Below are 13,494 nucleotides of genomic sequence, written 5' to 3' on the forward strand. Positions count from 1 at the left end.
GACCGGAGTTCCGCTGTGGCAACACCTAACCGGGATAAGCCGAAAGACACAACAACCTTATTTTTCTCTAGGTGCTACAACTGTGGATATTATAGGTTTAATTTCTTTTTCCATATATCCTCTCTCTATAAATCTCACTTCCAGGTTATTAATCTCCTTGTGGAATTTTTGATAGTTTGCTGTTAGCCTAGAAGTCCTGAGGGCTTGTCCTTTTACAAAATTTTTGCAAATATGCTGTGGATGCATACTATGTCTGTGTATATAGTTGTTCCTAGAGCATTCTTTCCTATATAGTCCTGTAGTGAGTTCACCTGTTTCTTTTTTAGTGATCTTAACATCTAAAACCTCTATAAAGTTCAAGGATGTTTTTGCAGTGAACTTCAGAAAACATGCTCTTATTAATTTTATCTAAGAAGGAGTTAATAATTCCTCTCCCCCTTGCCACAGCATAAAAAGGTCATCCACAAATCTGTGATAGAAACAAATATGTTCTATCCCAAAAACATTGCAATGTTCCCAAGTGCCCATCAAAAGGTTGGCATAGCTATTGGCACAAGAAGTGCCCATAGCTATGTCATCCAGCTGTCTATAGGCCAACTGTTCAAACATAAAAATGTTATTTTCTAATATGATTTCCATAAAAAACATAAAAAAATCAGTCTATTTGATGTCATACATTGCATCCTGTACTAAGTATTATCTCAAAAATTCTATTCCCAACTCATTTTGAAGTGAACAAAGTTTGAACATCAATGGTTACCAACATACAATTGGATACAGGTCTCATTCTAGCATATTTATACAAAGCTTGTAAGAATTGTTTAGTGTATTTTAAAATATAATCATTCTTAAGCAAGATGGGTTTCAGATGTTGCTCTACATAAATTGATAGAGGTTCTGTGCTCCATCCCTGGCCAGCCACTATCAGCCTCATAGGTGGATTAGTAGCATCTTTATGAATCTTAGGTGAACCTTAAATAATAGGGATCATAGGTTCATCAACAACAAAATAATTATATAGGTCCATATTAATAAGACCTATTTGCAATCATTCAAATAGAGCATCATGTATCCTATTAGTATAACAATCCACTTTTTTCAAGTTCACTGATTCTTAAACAGAAGTATTATTAAGCATCATTAATATTGTATTTCTGTAGAAAGAGTAATCCATTAAAACCAATGAGCCCCCTTTTATCTGCTGGCCTGATAGAAATAGTGCAGTCCTGACCTAAGTTATTTAAAGCTTCTTTTTCGTGCTTAGTCAAATTATTAAAGCATTTTACATTCACTCTATTGTCATACAATTTGTATATATCTCTAAGGAATGCTTTTTCAAATGTCTCAACAACTGCTTTGAAAGAGGGAACATAACAACTCTTTTTTCTAAATGGTCTATCTCTAAAACCAGCATTAGTATAATTCTACTGCAGTTTTAACATCAGGTTTCTTGTAAAATGTTTTAATTCAGTAACATTGCCTGTGAGAGTTATCATATCAATTGATATGAAACTCATACCTTTATTTAGCACGCTGATCTCATATATAGTCAGACTTCTGCTAGATATATTCCATATCAATGATTCTTGACCTGCCACATCTTCTTCAGCATATTCGGATTGTCTTCCGTAAATGCTTTCCTTTTGAACTGCCCTCTGCTCTAAGAGCATTCTTGGAAAAACGTCCCTCGAATTGGATAAGGGACTGTTAGTTGATTTTGCTTCAAAAATAAGGGGCTCACATTATTATCAAGGGCTGAGTTGGTATCTTTCTTCCGAGCCCCACCTGAAGAAACTCCTTTAACCTCAGCATTAACATCACATGCCGTTTTATGATTTTAGCAGTTTTAACTATTTCCTTAGTTTTCCCCAGGTGACGTTGCACTTCCCTTCTCAGTTGTTAAAATGGAATCAACAATATTAGCACCATGTTCATCATTTACAGTCTGTATGTTATTAGTGGTATTTAAAGTAAAACCATTAACATGTTGCTCTCTCAGCAAAGCAAAGACTAGGCCCATATTAAAGTCATTAGTGTCCTTTTGTATTTTTTTCTTTTTATAGGCGAGAAGCTGCATTTCATAGGCATTAATGATCTCTAGCAGTTGGTTTACCTTAACATCAACTGCAGAAGCTGGATATTTATCATACAGTTCAGTTTGAGTCTTACTGATGGCTAAAGTTAAGGCTTCTTCCTCCGGCTTGAAGAAGTCTATAAGCAAGAGCATATAGTTAATGCTCTGCCACTGAATAAGCAAGTCAGTACACAAACTACAGAATGAACTGCCACCCTACCTAAGTACCATGTTCAATTATAGCCTCACCTCAGGCTTTGTACCCACTGAATGGCGCACCATGATGGTTATCCCACTCCACAAAGGGGGAGCCAAGACGGAAACTGGGAACTACCACCCCATTAGCCTGATGAGCCTGGTCTGCAAGGCCATGGAATGTATCATCGTGGAACTCATAAACAAAGACATTGGTAATCTCCAAACTCTGGACTCTACCCAGTTTGGATTTGTAAAAGGCAGATCATGTCTCCTAAACCTGATTGACTTCTTTGAAACAGTTACCAAAGCCATAGATGAGGGTAAAATGGTTCACACAGCTTATCTAGATCTTGCCAAGGCTTTCAACACCATCTCCCACTCTGGAATTATAGATAAGCTCACTAAACTAGGTATAAATCCCTATGTCACAAGATGGGTTGCCAACTGGCTCATGGACAGAACCCACACTGTGAAAGTAGCGGATTCCAAATCCGACATCAGACCAGTGTCAAGTGGAGTACCACAGGGTTCAGTCCTGGGTCCTCTCCTGTTTGGTATCTACTTCTCTGAAGTGCAGGCCAACACAGAAGGTCTTTGGCTAACAAAGTTTGCAGATGACTGCAAACTAGGAGCCATAATCGAAACTCCTAATGATGTAGACAAACTACAAAAGAGCCTCACTGAGACAGATACCTGGTGTGAAAGCCATGGCCTGAAGTTCAAGGCCAAAAAGTGTATTGTCATCCCCTTTGGTAAAAACTCTGTACCCTTGAACTACCACATAGCTGGTAGTCTACTTAATGCCGAAAATGTGATAAGAGACCTTGGGACACAGGTGGACAGTAGTCTCTCCTTTGATAATCACATCGCCACAGTGGTCAGGAAATCCTTCTACGTGGCTCATCTCATCACAAAAGGATTCTCATCTAGAAAAAAAGAGGTCATTGTTCCCCTCTACTCATCACTCATTAGACCCATTATAGAGTACAACACCCCTTTTGGTATGTACCTCACAAGACATCTACAGCAACTGGAAAGACCACAGAAATACCTCACAAAGAGGATTACTGTCCTCAAACAGATGCCCTATGCAGACCGTTTCAAAAAACTACAGCTTTACTTCATCGCATATAGCCTACTCAGGGGCGATCTCTGCCTAACATACAAAGCTATGTCAAACCCAGAGCTGTTGGACATGCTCCACTTAAAGAAATCCCAATCCCTCCGAGCTGCATGCTCTAGGGACCTAAACCTTGTCACCACAATAAACAGAACATGCTGGAGGGATAGATTCCTGTCCCAGAGACTTCCCATACTCTGGAACAGACTACCTATCTATGTCAAACAGAGCTCCTCATTAGCACTCTTCAAGAAAAATCTTGATGATTGGATGGGAAATGGGAAATTCACACTGGAGATCACTTCTTTGGCTCTGCTCGACAGGGGCACAGGAAAATAATTTTCTTGGGTGGCGAAAGCCAGGATACATTTTTTTGGCTAGGCTTGTATGGGCCCTAGGGCCGATAGCCTAGTAACTACCTATGAACCTATGAACCTATATGTAGGCATGTTTAATAATCTATGCTCACAAGTCACTATTTTTAAGTTGATACATGCTTGAAAGTGAAATCTCTGTAGCCATAAATGGACTAATCTACGTGCATCATTTTCTAGTCCATTTAAATCTCTTTTAAAAGCTGCTGTATCATACTTACAGCTAGAGTCCACAGATTCTGTTGCTATAAAGTTTAAGAGTGGATTCTCTTTATTCCCAATAAGAGACAATAAAGCCCTATTCCTCTGTATGTTGCTGCCATTCGGCCCATGCAACAAATCCATTTCCTGGGGAACATTAATCTCTTCTGCCATGTCTCTGCACCACATCACAGCAAAAATCAGCAAGCAGAAAAATAATATATAGTAGCAGGTAAATTGGGCCTCCACAAGTAAAAATAATCCAAAGTAAAAACTGGCAGACACCAGACCACTGCAGATAAAAGCATAAAAACTTTATTCACAAACAAATAAGAGGTGAGCACTTTCGCAGCCAAAGCTACTTCATCAGACAATGAATAAAATCATACACTGGCTTTTAAATACATCCTATCCAATGGTATTCACATTCAATTGATTACATAATTCAATTATTCAATCACAATCTGATGAAGCAGCTTTGACTGCGAAAGCACTCACCTCTTATCTGTTTGTGAATAAAGTTTTTATGCTTTTATCTGCCGTGGTTTGGTGCCTGCCAGTTTTATACTTTACATTGATACCTATTTGTTCTAATTTATTGATCAGTGTTTTGTGTAAGACCCTATCAAATGCTCAAGTTAAATCTATGTAAATTCCACCATAACACAAATTTTCATTCATAGCTATCACATTGTTATAGAACATCATGTTACAGGTAGTAATAGATCTATTTTCAACATATGTATGCTGGTGTATTGTTTCAAGTCCCAACCTTTCCAGTTCCGACAACAACTTATCCAATATTACTTCAGGGTCTCTATGACTCTGGGTTTATCCTACTCTCCTTTGCCTTTGCTTTAATATTTGCTGGTCTCCAATCTTGAGGAATTTCCCCATGTTTATATGGGCTACTAAATAAGAGTTATAATGGTAAGTGTAAATTCTTGCTGAAGTGTTCTCAGGTCATCATTATGAATTCCATTTCTTCCCTGTGCTTTGTTTGGATCCAGCTTGCATAGTTCTTTTTCAATACAATCTAATTTGATTTTATTTTCTGAGGTTACCTGGATGTCATTAGGATGGGTCTATATTAGATAATTGAACCTTCAAAAGTTTGAGTGTCATATGGTCGACACCATAGGTTTGAATTTTTGAAAGTTCGAATGTCTTAACGGAGATCTCCATACAGTGCAGAACAGGAAGATTTCCCTTTTCTGCACTGTAGTACAATCTCAGAGTTGGTATATTTAAAGAGCAGGGGATTCAGGGGGGCTTGCTCCCCTGGTTAAAATATTCAGGTTGGTTATTTGTGTAGTTTATTTTTTTTTTTATTGGATGTTCGAACTTTTAATAGTTCGATCATATGGTGTTGACCATATGACGGTAGAACTTTTCAAAGTTTGATTATCTAATATAGACCCATTAGGATAACCTATTACCCTCATTGTGGAGCTAAACTGTTTTGCATAAGATTTTCTGAATATATTTATAATCTGTTGTGTCTGAGAATAAATTTTAGAATCTACACACAGCTCATCAGTTTGTATGTCTTTACTCTTTTCACATCTTATGTATCTATAAAATTGTTTACAATTGCACTCAATATCTTTTCATAACTTCCTTCAAATTGCTCCTGATCTTGTCTCACATTATGCTTAATTTGTTTGTCCAGCTTGATTATTTCAGTTTTCAAAGTTGCAGTTCAACTTTTCCATTTCTTATATATTTTTGTCTCTCACCTTAGTCAAATATCTTGTTCTTATGGAAATATATTCTCCTGATGTCATGTGCATAAATCCTGATGTTAAGCATTTTTTTTTTTGCATTCAAACAATTTCTCTTTCAAAACCTTCCAGATTCCTTCTTCAGTTTTTCCACTGGATGCATCACTCCAATTAGTTTTACATAGTGACTATTTTGCTTTCATATAATCTGTTATTAATCTTCTCTGTATTGGTTTAGATTTTAGTTTGGCAGAATTATCTAGCAACAAATTAACCTTAATAAGCACTTGATCACTGCTTATCAATCATAGTACAACTTTTCATGAAGTAACAGTAATTTCTTTAGGAACATAAACAATGTCTAGTATGTTCTGTTCCCTGGTAGATTTTTTTTTACAATCTGAAGAAATTGTTCTTCCTGAACATATGTTGTAAATAATATCCTTACCAGTGTTGTTGAATCAATATTATTACAGTCTGTTTCTGTTAAATTTAAGTACACGGTTATTTTTTTCCTCTTGTATTTATGCAAGAAATATATTCCTCTACGTCATCAGCACTTGAATTTGGTGGTCTGTACACACTCCAACCATTGCTATATGTTCCAGGGCTGTCTTTATCGTCACAGTTACACAGTCTAACTATTGGTGTTATCATTGAACATGTAATAATCAGAAGTCTCATAACTGTCTTTAATCCCTATAATAACACCTTCATCTGATTTTTGTTAGAATGTCTGTTAAAACAACATTTATACCCTGACAAAACTGGCTGTTCTTTAACCATGTTTCACAAACAATAACAACATTGATCTTGCGGGAGCATAGCAATGTTTACATAAAAATACTCTATTATTAATGCTTGCAGCATTAACAACCATCAGAGATGCATCAGATGTTGTTATCTGTGAACTTAAATTTTTGTCCTGGCAAAAATCCTGCCTTTTATCTATGAAATACTGCAAAATATCTGCTGCATAAATTCCCTTCCCTGATCTTGACAATTGCACACCATCCTGTCTGAGCACGAGTGCCCAAAATTAAGCATGGATGCTCTACACATTTCCATTTTTTAAACAGTATTTACCAAATAAATCTTTTCATTCAGGGTGCAATGACTTTTTTTTCTATATTTGATCTGTGAAAAATACATCCAAACACCTGTACAAGCTATGCTGAGATGGCTGTTAAGTTCTCTACTAATAGTCATAGAATCTTTGTGGATGAGATCATTTGTAATAACATGAATAAAAACAGATCTGTACTTCCTTACAGTAAGGTATTCTAAATCCTGCCTCACATCCTCTATTTTTTCTGCTGGCATGCATAACACTATTCAATGGTCATTATCTTCTCTGCAAATAGAAGTAACAGTTCCTCTAATAATTGATTTGCCAATTAAAAGAATATCTTTTATGATGAGGTGTGAAGAATCCTCATCTTCTAATTCAGTAATATCTACTCTATCAATTGTTACAAAGGAATGATCTTCATCACAATTAGTCTTATTTATCCCACTGTTTTCATTGATTATTACATTTACAAGCATGCAATTATCACCCAACTGGCTTTGTACATCTAGAGCTTGAGCCATGTTGCCAAAGTCTGTCTTTTCCTTCTTTTTTCTAACAGTAATGTTCCTCAGTCCTTCCATGTTCAGTTTTGATTTATTCCTTTTCATCTGCTCCTTGCCTCTTTTTTCTCCTTTCTCCTTTGGAAACATTATGCAATTTTCTGAAGACTGAAGGTTTTCTGATCAAAAAATGTTATCATTCCCTACAATCTTTGTGTTACACAACAAAGCAGTGTCCTTTTAATATGTATTCTCTTTGCTTTACAGACATTGGCCAGTTTCTTTTTTCGTTTTTATTTGTTGTGAACTTCTTGCTTTCTTTCCTTTTTTGTATTTTTGTCTATGCACTCTGAATCCTCAGATAGCTGAATTGCAGAATTCCACAGTTGTCAGGGGCATTTATTTGTTTCATAGGGTGGGTAGAGTGATCTTTGCAGACAAAAGACACATCCTTTGCTAAATTAGTATATTTGCTCTTTGCATAACATTATTTATCTCATCAGTCCAGTTATTAATATGTGTAACAATAGTTCTCCAAACTGTGCCAATTGCCAAGTGCAATCATCATCAGTAAGTCTAGATTTACTTCTAATAATGGTGAGCAAATCATCCAACTTTTGACACTAGGAACACAGATCACCAGTGTTTTCAGGTGATATCTTTAACTATACATAGCATTTATTGCAGTGTACAAGATATTTGTGCTTCAGCAAATCATTAATGGTGTACTCATTTAAGGAATCCATATTCAGGTGCAAATGAATACAACATTCTAAAAGAAATGAATATTCAAGAAATTGGTTCCCACAGAATTCAAAGAAAACCTCTAAAAAAAGTCACACAAACAACATACAAGTAAATATTAAATTAAGTACAGTAAAGTTGTTGCTCTGACTGCACAAGTTGTGAAAGTCAAACAAAAGCTGGAATTCCTTTACATGTCAAGTGCAAATACTGGCAGTAGCTTATCCACACTATTAAAAGATAAATAAATCACAAACCAAGGCAGGACTGTTTAGATAAGCTCTGGACTGTCCTCTCTGCAGTCTGTGTGAATTTATAGCTGACTAGACCCCTTGCAATGGCTACAGTTTGCCTATCTAAAACCTATTCCTTCCTAACAACTAATAGTGGTAATTAAGGGTAAAACAACAAAATATAAACTAAAGTAAACCTTTGTTCACAAGCTATCCCTTCTTTCTTATAAACTGTGCAAAAAATAAAATATTAATTCAAATAAAAACTTCCCTTACCAAACTACTTCACTGTCAATCACAAAGCAATGCCGGATTGTTTAGATAAGCGCTGGATTCTTGATGATGGTTACCACTTCCCCTTTAATAGATCCACATACACTTGTACACCAACCATTCTAAAACCTACAAAATCCAAAATATGTTTCCTGCAAAGAAATTAACTTTGCCTTACTATTATGACCGCAACTGACAATTGCACTTCATTACTATGATGGCAAAATTATCAGAACATTGAAAGATAGTGCAATGACTGTCTCTTGTTTTGTTACATTTCCTTCTTTCCTCATGTTTTCACATATTTTGTTGAGAAGTATTTGACTTTTCATAACTGGCCTATACTACCTCTCATGTCCCTGAACAACCTATCTTTATACCAATCTTTAGCTTGTTGCTGAAGTACAGTTCACCACTGGACCAGACTATTAACTGAAGGGTGGCCTTCACCTTGTTCTCCCCACAGATCATTGTAAGCTTTAACCCAAAACATGTCTGCTCTTGTATAGTCAAACAACTTTGAGAATGTTGTGTAAATATAGTTAAACACAGTTCCAAATATTATAAACTAATCTTACACATACATTTCAAACAGTAAAATTATGATCATATTGAGTAGAACATATAAATAACCTTTAACATATTGTGCAGTACTTTAGCCTGCAGACATTGCAAATGAAGTTACTAACACCTGTTGCTTATTCAGATGAATACTCTCCAAACCCTGTACCACATAAAATCATATTTGGTTTATAACATCAGTAACTTTTAGCTTCTAGCCTTGATTCATCCACTGTGATTTTATATTTAACAACTGGAAACACATATTTGCCTTCTATCCTGCCTGCAACCATCAGTGGAGTAGAGCTTCTTCATACTGTTGGCTGCATAGACAAACAAACAATAAAGAAAATGAAACAAAGACTCAGCTGTTTCCCTGGTTCCACTATCTCTTGTGCAAGAATGTATAATCCTGCATAATAATTTTCCAACCTTCTTGTATTTGGCAGTAGAATTAAATAATTGTCTCCCACTGTAGTTTCCCCACCTTCAAGGGGGATGGGGTCATTGGCCTTTCTCTTTCTTTCCAATAAAGCTCTAAGCAGTTTTTCACTTTTCCTGAGCTCCTAGCAGAGTCAGAGAACAGCCATTTCTTCAGATCAGGTTTGGATGCTATATCTACGCCACTCTGTAATCACAAGGAAATCCATTAAACTAACTACAAAAGTCTCACAATGCATATTATTTAGCATTTTCAAAAATGTCAGACTGGACACTATTCTTTGAATTGAAATCTGTGGTGGTCACTTGTCTTTTTTTCTCAACATTTTTTTTTATTTTTCAAATACATTTGAATGAATTCCATAGTATTTATACATAACATCTTAAATAAACATGTACACTATTTATATTTTCCTGACACTATAACAGATCTTAATGTATACAGTTACTTTATAAGTATGTCCAATCCATTAACAGAGTGTGTGATAAATTATTTTATAGTGTCAATCAACGATAATACATTTGCCTAGGGTTGTCAATAAATGGCTTTGGATAAATTCCTAGTTCTTTAATTTTAATTTCCAATAATTCTGTGGTCTTCAATAGGCTGTAGAAGTCTTCCAAAGCTGGTATTTTGTTTGTATTCCATCTTCTTGTTATACACTTCCTTGAAATTCCAAGTATAGCCCATAATAGATACATATTTCACTTATTCAAATGAGGACCATCATTCACATTTAATAATACAAGAGCTTTAGTTAAATAAAATGATAAATTAAATAAAGCTTGTAGAAAGTTATTAATACAATTCTAAAATTGCTTAATTTTAACACAATTAAAGAAAATGTGGTTCCAATCTGCATTGTGTACTTGCTCACATCCCCAACATACTCCTTTTATGAAAGAACTAATTTTACTGATTCTGTCTGGGGATAAGAATGCTCTGTGCAAGCATTTTCAATTAAAAAAACTTTCCAGTATTGTGTAAAGGATGTATAGTTTATTGATAATAACATATTTGTTTTAATATTTTCAATTAACTGTATTGAGTGTCCTTTTGTTATATATTTCCAATAGGAGGTTTTGGGTGTTGTTTTATAGTTTATCAATATTTTGTAAAATTTTGAAATGCTCTTTCCCATGTCAAAGCCATTATATATGATTTCATATATGTATTTCATAAATTTAGGTATTTCTTTAAATGAAGAATTGTTAATTATTCTAGTTAAATCTTGTGAATATGAGTGACTACTATGTAAAGTTAGCCAGACCTGTTGTGGAATTTTGTATGCTGTTTTTATTACTTGCACATCTAAAACATTTAGTTCTTTGATACAATGGAGCCAATAAACAAATCCTTTCTGTTCCCAGGAATTAATAATTTCTCTATATATCTTATGTGAACAGTTCTTGATGACTATAAATTGTGTTAAAAGATTAAACCAGATTTTTAAATCTATATTTGCATTAATAATTTTCCTAAATGAGTCAATGTAATAATTAATCAGACGAGTTTTAGTGGGTTTCATTATTTTATAGTGCATACTCATACATAATATGTGCCATGGCAAATTGTTTTTATCTGTTATTTGAAATTTTGTTTTGTAAATCAAATTCATTTACTGATATTGCAGTTTGTAATTCTTTCCAATTTGCAGAGTAATTCAGACTTATCCAGTCTGAGATGGTTTTAGATATTGATGTTTTTATATATGTTTCTATATCAAGAAAGTTTAATCCTCCTTCTTTCCATTGTCTAATATGATGTATTAAAGCTATTCTGTTTCTTTTGGGAAACCATAAAAATGTTATTAGGCATGAGTTTATTTCTTTAAGTATATTCCTTTCTGGTAACAGTTGTATTGCCAAAGCTATATATAGGATCTTGGGTAGTAAAACCATTTTTATTAACTGTAGTCTATCTTCAGATGTTAATATTATTTTGTTCCATTTTTCCATAGAATTTTTAATTGTATTGATGATATTATTGTAGTTTTCTGAGACTAATTCATTATTATCCTTGCATAACTCAATTCCTAGATATTTTAAGGTAGAGTCTTGTTTCCCTATGATGTGAACCCCTTAGTCTGCAGTTCTTTTTTTAATTTAAAAATAAAACATTTGATTTTGATTTATTGAAATGGAGTCCTGAAGTCATGTGAAATTTATCAATTAATATATCTAAGTCTTCTGATGTTTCTTTTGTATTAGATAATGTTAGTAATATGTCATCAGCAAATAGCATTACTTTAGAATTGTATTGTTCATAAACATCTATTCCTTTGATTTTTATATTGCTACAAATTGAATCTGCCAATATTTCAATAGCCAGAGCAAATAGAATTGATGACATGGGACATCCTTGTTTTGTGCCTTTTGTTATATGTATAGATTCAGAGGTAAAATAACCTAACTTGACATATACACTAAATTATTTGTGTATATATATATATATATATATATATATATATATATATATATATATATATATATTCTGGAGATAAACAAAGGATGCTGGAAATTCAAATAGCATTAGGATTTTGTATAAATAGTCCCAATTTAGGGAATCAAAGGCTTTCTCTCTATCTAAGCTAGTTATGAGTGTTTCTTTATTTTCTTTATTAACATAATCTATAAGAGAAATTATCCTTTTAAATTTGTCGTGTGTGTGTCTATGATATATAAATTCAGTTTGAACATTATTTATTGTTTTGGATAGTGTTATTTTCATTCTGTTAATTAATATTGTCATAAATATCTTATAATCATTATTTAATAATGATATAGATCTATATGAGCTACAGAGGTTTGGGGGTTTGTTTTCCTTTAGGATTGGTGTCATTAAAGAATATCTCCAAGAGGGTGGTATTAAAGCTTATGACTGAATTTCTAATAGAGTTTTATGGAATAGGGATAGTATCTTTGAATGAACAAGTTTATATATTTCCATAAGTATGCCATCTATCCCTGGATCTTTATTATTTTTGCACTAGTTTACTTTATCTTTAATTTATTTGTAGGATATGGGTGCTTGCAGATCTATTTTTAATTTTTTTCTGGTATTTTTTATATCAGAACATTTTTCATCTAGATTTAACTGATCAGTATCTATATATATTTTTTTGGAAATGTTCCATATAGTGATTTCTATAGGCATCAAGAATGTCACCTATATCAGACACATTTTCCCTTTCTTTTCATGGAAGATACTTTTAATGTCATTAGCTTTTGATTGTATTTTGATTCTTGTGGATAAATTATGTAGATATTTGGGAGAAGTGGCCAAGGTATTAATTTTTAACTTTTCTAAAACTAAACTAGTTTTATGTGTTAGAATTTCATTGTATTTATTATTTAATACTTCTACTTTCTTTTTCATCTCCAAATGATTTTGATTTTTTTCATCTTTTACTTACAAACATTTGGATTGCAGATCTAATAATTCAGAATCACATTTTCTGATTTTTTTATACCAAGTTAGGGTTTTACCATATATGTAAGCTGTTAATGAGTCCCGTGTCATTTATTTATCTCTGTTGTGTAATTAATATCTAAGAAGAACTGTAATTCAGATAATAACCAGGGTTTGAACTCTTTGATTTTTAGTTATATATGCTAGAATTCTGGAATTAAAGATTAATGGTTTGTACCCATTTTGAAGTTTTAGTATGAATTAATTTTGGTCTGAAAAAGGGCAGGGAGTGATTGAGAAATTAATGATTTTAGAATGCATGTCATGGGCAGCAAATATTTTACCTATTCTAGTTTGGGTACCAAATCTGTGATCTTGATGGGAAAACAACAAAGATTTATCTTATTAAAATTTGAAAGTATCTATAAGATGAAATGATTCTACCCACTTGTTTAAAGCTTTTGATACAGCAGATGTATGCAGCGGTCTTTTATTTGTAGTTTCAGAAATATCATATATACAGTTAAAATTTCCTCCTAATATTAAGTTGCTTTTATAATTATTGGA

This window comes from Protopterus annectens, chromosome 10.part0, assembly GCF_019279795.1.
Source record: "Protopterus annectens isolate FY-2018-M chromosome 10.part0, PAN1.0, whole genome shotgun sequence".
Taxonomy (NCBI): domain Eukaryota; kingdom Metazoa; phylum Chordata; order Ceratodontiformes; family Protopteridae; genus Protopterus; species Protopterus annectens.